This window comes from Nelumbo lutea, chromosome 4, assembly GCF_056320005.1.
Source record: "Nelumbo lutea isolate HS-2025 chromosome 4, American lotus-T2T, whole genome shotgun sequence".
NCBI classification, from domain to species: domain Eukaryota; kingdom Viridiplantae; phylum Streptophyta; class Magnoliopsida; order Proteales; family Nelumbonaceae; genus Nelumbo; species Nelumbo lutea.
Window position 1 is genome coordinate 87,295,606 of NC_142687.1, and position 8,178 is coordinate 87,303,783.

Genomic DNA, 8,178 nt, shown 5'->3' on the forward strand with positions numbered 1-8,178 from the left:
TCACATATTATCAAATTGTATCGCATATGCCATTTACTGAATTTGATAGTAATTGGTGGACTTCTATGATACTGGTTAATTGGTTTATAATTTTATACCATATGATTTTTTCATTGCATCTGGGAGATATACAAATAATCATTACAAATACAAATATGTTTGGTTCATAAAAATACAAAGTCAGTTTAATTTTGTATTCTTGTCAAATAATTTTTAATTGTGATAGATACAAACAGGACTCCTAAGACTCAAATCCACATTTTTTTTACATTGAACAACTTGAGTGCAAAAGTGTGCATCCATCTTTGCAATCATTTGAATACAAACATGTATTGGAATTTGTATTTGCTACTATTATCAATATATAAATACATCCTTGCCAAATACCTGCTAAATTGAACCTGGTGCATATATGCACTTAATCATTGATATCTGATCAGAGCTATAGTTGAGGAAGACATGTAACAGGTAATCATACTAACTTGGATGAGCTGAGGTGGAAGGACGAATTTGTGCATGGAACAGATCTGTAAGCAAAGCAATGCCAATGGCTTGAGGATATTGTCCCAGGGAAGGCATTTCGATGCTCAAGTCAATAAAGGATGGTGAGATCGGTTGGGCCGAGTTGTTAAGGATGAGCTAGTTTGAGCCGAAGAAGAGGAATGAGAGTAAGGGAGCAAGAAGTAGTGAGAGAACTCAATATAGCAAACCTTTGGGGTGTGGAGATGCCTTTAAATAATCAAGTGTAGTGATGCACTCAAACATGTTCCTTGTGGGATTTTAGGGAAGAGGTTGCCCACCAAGGCCTTTGGAAGGCTCTACCTTCCCTGACAAGGGTGTCTATCTGTAAGAGATTATGCTTCCTCAAGGTTCTCGCTTATGGGATTATACGATGTTCTCGGATTGACCTAGGACACGACAACACCCACGTGGCGACTTCAACCAACTAAGGCATGACCCTAACATGCACTATTCCCAAACATGGCCTTTGTGTTTGCACTTTGGGCCCGTTTGTTTTTTTTGGATTTTGAGATGGAGAGGGGAAGTAAGTCAATTGGAATTGGTTTTCATTGACTTGGATACCCATGTTCTTTATTTTTTTTTTATTTATATGGGGTATTATGAAAAATTCATTTTCCCTAGATATCACTTACATGAGTAAGTGATACTCATTTCCTAGGTGAATAATTAACTTTCTGACATAGGAGAAAGTTGAGAACACTTGGATGAGACAAAGCTACCCCTTTTAATAATGGATTTTTTATGACTAAAATGATCATTGTCTTATTTACCTTGGAAATAAAATAACATGGGTAAATGCACGGGTCATTAAGTTGATGCATTTACTTGAATAAGTATCTTCTCAAAAATGAATGGTGCCTTTGACCTATCGAAATGGATTTCGAATATTTGATATTCCTACCTCAATTCTCAAGAATTGAAATGATCACCCTATGTCAATTTATTACTATGGGCGTCTATTTAATAAATATATTGTATTATTTTTATCTTGAAAAATAAGAAAGTGGTTGATAAACATTTATATGGTGTTGTTTGACAGACAAACCATTAGATGCATAAGTCTATGATGGAGATGATGGAACCTCCAAGAATGACATAAAAAATCATTTTTGTTTGTAGTGACTCCAAAGTCAAAGGCACTAACTACACCAATTTGGGTAAGACTCAAATAGGAGAGGGAAAGGAGTTAGGCACCCCTCTCCTGGGTCACATAGGTGGAGCCCACATGGAATACCAATAATTACAAATATAAATAAACGAAGATCCAATTGTCTAAGAGAATAATAAAGCAAAACAAATAAGGAACAAAACACCCCTGGAAATTTCCACTATTTATATTGTTATTTATTCTATTTTCTTCTTTTATTATTATTATTTTAATTTAATTTTATCATATTTTCTTCCTTTAATTTTTATTTGTCTTATTTTTATCACTTTTTTTGTTTTTTTATTCTCTAATTATTTTTTTAATGTTTTATATTTTCCATATTTTTATCATCATTTTTTATTTTTATTTTTATTTCTATGCTTTTACTTTTATTATTTCTTCCCTTTTAAAGGCTTATTTCTTCCTATAAAAAGATTCTAATTCATAAAGCTAAATACCTAACTCCATGGATTCGAACCCACCACACCGGATTTACATTATTGCTATTTCTCTCCTTTATGCTTTATTTTATGTTTTATATATTTTATTTTTTTCCTTTTTCCTTTTTATCTTTTTTTTTTATGATTATACTATCTCTTGTTATTATTATTATTTTCTTTGGACCTAACTTGCTAATCGATTCCTTGCCCTTTTATCTATTATAGAAATTCAAGCATCTGGATTTATCCCCAAACCCATTTCCTTCTTCCTAAATAAAAACACAACTGCATTCCTTTCCAGCTTTTTCATCGTATATATTTTTTTATTCCTTGTATTTTCAGATCTTATTTATTCCCTACCATCCACCCTTTCTCTCATCCTAATCTACACAATTCTTTGCCATTAATCAACACATAATCATGATTTTCATCTATCTTAGAAAGGGAAAACCTGACAGCTATTCAGTCTAACTTTCATAACAAAATCTAATATGAACTAAACAATACGGATTAAAAGAACACAAACACACGTTGCATACACCTTAAGCATAGCAATGACGACAAACACTAGTTGATAAAGCTACAGAGAATAAATAGAACAACTAGAAACATGGAATGATTACTAGTATTCAACACCTTCAACTATTCTATTTGACAAGATTTTGAACTTCAATAAACAGAGCAATAGCAAAAAGTACGAATGGAATCAATGATAGCCACTAATGAGCGGGAAAACTGAAAACCATAGATTCAACTAATAGATTTGATTAAAACAATCATTGGGAAATATAGAAAACATTAGCGATTAGAAAACCAAAATAAACCAACGGGTTCAACTAAAATCTGCATATCTATCACAGTAAAAGAAAAGAGTGGAATCGAATAAGCCAATCCAGGCTGGTATAGAGAGTTACTAGAGCTGAATTAGCCCAATCTCTCTCCTCCCAATCCTAGATATAAAAAAAGGGGGAGCACACAATGAAAGAAAACACATGAAAACCAGTTGTCGATTGAGCAAAAAATGAGTGTTACCTAATGGAGATGTGGCCTGGGAACACAATTAGCAGCAGGAATAGTTTCAGTCTGCTTCAACTTCTGGTTATGGGTCTTTAAACAGAGTCAACTTCCGCGGAGCATTGTTAGTATAGGGAAGTCGAGAAAGCCTCACGAACTTGACTTTTTCGGATGACTGAGAACGACGATAAAGAGATGCTTCGGGCGATAGCTACTACCATTGGTTCAGCTCTACCAGAGAACGATAAAGAGAAATGGGGATTCGATTGATTGGTGACAATGGAAAGTAATGAAAAGAGGGAGGGAGAGGAGAGAGAGAGAGAGAGAGATGAGAAGATTGGAGGAAAGGGAAGGTTCTCCACCACAGCTGTGTTTAGATCCACTATTGCAAGCAACGGTGATTGAAACATGGGAAGGGAGAGAGGGAGAGAACGAAGGGGAAAAGAAAAATCAGAAAATAACAGAAAAGTGGGAGAGATAGATGGGGGAATAAAAAGAAAGAGGTGGGGGAAAAGAACAGGGAAGAGATTAAGGGAGGAGATCGTCGCCGCCTCTCAATTCGGTTCGAAGGAACGAGGAAATGAGGTTAAATTTTAAATTTACCTTTGTATTTATAATAGGGAATAATGGGATTTTCGTAATTTTGGAGGCTCCGAATGACATTTTTGTAATTATGAGATATTTGGGTCAAATTGGGTCTAGGGGGTCAAACCGAGAGTTTTGGATGGATGGCTAAGATTTTGGGTCAAAATGTGAAGGGTTGAGATGGGTCTGAGTGTGTATAGTGTTTTTGCATGTGTGGGCTAGTGAGATTGGTCGAAATGGAATTTTTTTGCATAAGGGGTAAATAGGGTATTTTTGGCTGAAATTTTGTAAGGTAGGGTTTCTGGACATTCTGAATTGATCGATGGGGTTAGATTGGCCTAACTAGGCCTGGATTAGGCAAATGAAAAGGGGTTTAATTCTGTCAGTCTAGAATCTTGAAATGGAATCTGTGTATAGAGGAGCAAACAAGGGTATTTTGGGTTGCAATTTTGCATGTGGGTATTTTAGAGTATTTAGGATCTGGTGGCAATGTTTGATTGGTTCAAGGGTCAAAATTATAGGAATTTGGGTTAATAAGAGGATTTGAAACAAAATTTAGGTTTGATGAATGGTAAACGGGGAAATCTTGGGTTGAAAGTTTATGGGTAGGCGTTTTGGTGTGTCTAGGGATCAATTGTATGGTTTGATTGGCTCATATGGGTTTGGATCAAGGGGATTTAGGTTATAAGTGTTTTGGGTTAACATTAGGGGTCAAAATAGAATATTTGCTTGATGAGAGTGTAAACTTGGGAATTTTGAGTTGAGATTTGATGGATAAGTATTTTGGTAGGTCTTTTAGTCTAATGGTGGTGTCTGATCTTAGGGTTAAAGTGCAGATGGGGGTTGGTTGGGGCCATCGGATTGGTACAGGATATATTTAACGGTGGATTTGAGAACTTTTAGATTGAAAGTAGGGGTTTTGGGGTGTTTCAGAGAGATTGGAAGAGTCTGATCAAGTTTCAAAGTGAAAAGGGGGGTTAAGCAGTGGACCGAGCAAAAATCGGGTGTTGACACCAAATATCATGCAAACAAAATTTTGGGTGCATTCTTTTTTGGATTTTGAGATTGGAGAAAGTTGGTACCTATGTTTTTTTTTCATATTTATGTGGGGTCCATGGAAAAGTTACCCACCTAGAGTGGAAGTTGCCAAAATTGTGTGATAAAATTATCTCTCTTAATAATAGATTTTTATGGTTAAAATGGTCATTTTCTTATGGATAAATTTCTTAAACTACCCTTATGGTTTAACTAATTGACTCACTCTACCCTTACTGTTTATATGTTGTCTTAAAGTACCCCCAAGTGTTTTTTGACAATTGTGTAAAACCTCCCTTGCCATTAACTTTCCATCTCATGTGACATCACATGATTGATATATTTTTTAAAAATTCCTAAAATACCCTGTTTACCTTTATTCCTAGAATACCCTTTTACCTCTATTCCTAAAATACTATTCATAAAACCTTTATCAAGAAATGGTGTGCCCTAGTCCTTGTGATCGCTAAGGTCGAATTGGGACAAGCTACTAGACCTTGGTCTTCTCCTAAGGTTTGCATGATAGATCAACTCTACTCGATCATGATGGTGATTTGATTCATAATGAGACCTTCTATAACAATTAATTGGACTATGTCCATGTCTACGATGATAATAGTATTGAGGAGATGAAGACCTAGATGAATCCGACAACGACTACTAATATGCCCTTCGGCCCTTGGAAGAGGATGCAACTACACACAATGGCTTATTGATCGTGATAATAATTGAGCATTAACCCTAAACAAATACAAGATTCATACATTGAATCCGAAGAATAGTGTGACAATTGACAGACGAGAAGTTGATTTGGATTCCAACGAAAGAAGCATGGGGTGGTTGACAAGGCCATCATTGTCGCCAACCTTGTAAGTAAGCTTATTGGCTTGGGGCAAATTTGACGTTCTCAGTTGACAACAACTCTTTTTCACCTGTATACTCCCTCTCCCTCCAAACAATGGTTGCTAGGCCCACTATTATTAGTTGTTCATTTTTTCCTCCATGATTATCATATGTAGTTCTCGGTCTAATGTGACTCCTCTTCAAGCAGTCTCAACTCTTAATCAATGGAGAATATCTTCCTTATTGACTCGTCCGTATGAATTTTTCTCCCTCAATAGGATTCCCACTAGAGAACCCATTTTTCTCTCTTCTTCAAAGATAAAAAATTACCTTAGAGATCATCCAAATCCATGCTTAATTGATCAAAACCAACATTATCTCCAATGCTCACCACAAGGTGGGATGGCCAACCCAGGATCCAAGCAGATCTACTTGATATTCCCGATTGACAGCACGTTTGATCTACTTAGGGCAAACTGCATCGTTCTTGTTTGTCTGTGTTATTCTGTGTGTGTATGTATGTGTATGAATAGCTCTATTTTTCGGTGGTAAATTGCATCATTCATGCTTTTCTGTGTTGTTTTCTCTATCCCTTTGTGTGAATAGCTTTGCTTTTCGGCATGGGTTGTGTACTCCTGTGGCTCCAAACCCAAAATGCCCTGAAGGAAATTTGTAGTTTCAAGAATGTGAAGCATTTAAGACTAGAGACCTAGTGGATATGGTATGCATTGCAGTTCATGCCTGAATGTGAAGTGGGTTTTACACTTATTTCTCCTTGATGCCAAACTGTCAGTATCTAACTCAAAATTTGATCTCCCTTTAAAAGAGCTACCCCGAGATTCTTCAGGTTCAGAACTCACACCGCGATCAATGCCATTTTCCTTATTTTCATCTCTATATTGATTGCCACCTGTAGTTTTATCTGCCTTCACTTCATTTTCCCAGTCTTTGGCTATGGTTACATGAAACATGATTAACTTCCTCATCTTATTGAAAATTTTCAACATTTGGGTTTGATGTTGATGAATAATAGGATAGAGAGCAAATTTGACATTTTGGCTTTTTTCGTTAGTACTTAATGGCAATGGCAATTGTCATAAAACTTGGGGGTATTTTAAGATAATATGTAAATAGTAAGGGTAGAGTTAGTCAATTAGCTAAAACCGTAAGGGTATTTTTAGGAATTTGTCATTTTCTTATTTACTTGGAAAGTAAAGAAACATGGGTAAATGCACTTACTCGTATTAGTGTTTTTTGGGAAATACTTGCTCAGATAGGTAACTTCTTGAAAATTGAATGCCTATATGACGATAAATGGCAAATGGGCACAAAATCAAACACGATGTATATGTTGGGTTTCGTGGGCATTTATAGATGGGTCATTTATTGCTTTAAATGTTTATTTTTACGACTTTACTTTAAACATTTCTTACTTTTGTTGTTTGGTTGGGTATTACTTTAAACATTTTTTACCTTCCACCTCATATTAACACCCATGAAAGTGTGCCACATAAGCATTTTGTATCAAGAAATAATGGGGTGTTGGGGGAAATGAAAACTTTACGTTTTCCTAAATGCCCCATACACAAGAATCAAAGCATTTCAATTTTTTCGATATTTATTGGATAAATGGTGAAACCAAATAGGGGATGTTTGGTCTTCCATTTATTTGAAAAATGTTTGTACTTGATTTGTCTTCAAAACCGAAGAAAGGTGGTTGGTAAACGTTTTTCTATTGTTTGTTGACAGCTAGGAGCCACTCAACGCCATTAAGTGCCGCATAAGTGGAACAATAAAATACACACATTGGTATTGGGGAAAACATTAAAATGAAGATTTCCTAATGATTGACTTGCACATAAACCGAGATAAATATTTAGAGGGTGTTTGGAACCATGGGTGTTTATTCAATAAATGTTGCCACATAGGCGCCACTTCAATAGTTCCCCTCTCATGCTCTTCCGTATGCATTGAGAATAGCAAAAGGTGACTTTGGTTTCTGTGCACACCTACCGTTTGGGGAAGTTATTTTTTAAAGCTTCCCCAATGGTTAGGCATTTTTTCACTATTATGCTGATGTGGTGCCTAGTGGCACCTAGTTATCATAAACGGTTGTAATTATTACCTTTCTCGGTTTTACAAGCAAATAAAATACAAATGTTGAGACTGCATTTGTTTCCGATGTAAATGCACTTTTACACCGATGGAGTTGAGACACGATGGTTCGGTGAGAGTGTAAAATACGAACTGGCCATTGTGCCCATTTTACACTCATCCTGTTTGGTTACATCAACGTAATGGAGGTTACCTTGTTTTCTGGTTTGTTGCAATGGGAGATTTATCGGAGAGAGAGAGAGAGAGAGAGAGAGAGAGAGAGAGAGAGAGAGAGAGAGAGATGGTGTCTGTTTTCAAGTCCTGAACCAACTTTCAACTGGTTGTAGCGGTTCAGATCTAGGTCCTCTCTAGTTCTCCCTTTAGAGGACGAGGTTGGGGTACTGCTCGAGGACGATCTCTGTTCTGGGTCCTCTCTAGCTCTCCTTTTGGATGTGGGTTCAGATATACTGCTGCAACTAGCGACGACGAAAAGAGAAA

The 8,178-nt window shown here is 36.3% G+C and overlaps 1 long non-coding RNA gene across 1 annotated transcript; it reads right to left on the reverse strand.

The window, feature by feature from the left end:
• Positions 1-244: 244 nt before the first annotated feature.
• On the reverse strand, positions 245-3,677 carry LOC148861575 (uncharacterized). Its single transcript, XR_016112517.1, has 2 exons — positions 3,142-3,677; positions 245-527 (listed from the first exon to the last, which is right to left on the reverse strand). It is a non-coding gene; the product is annotated as an uncharacterized LOC148861575 (long non-coding RNA).
• Between the last annotated feature and the right edge of the window lie 4,501 nt (positions 3,678-8,178).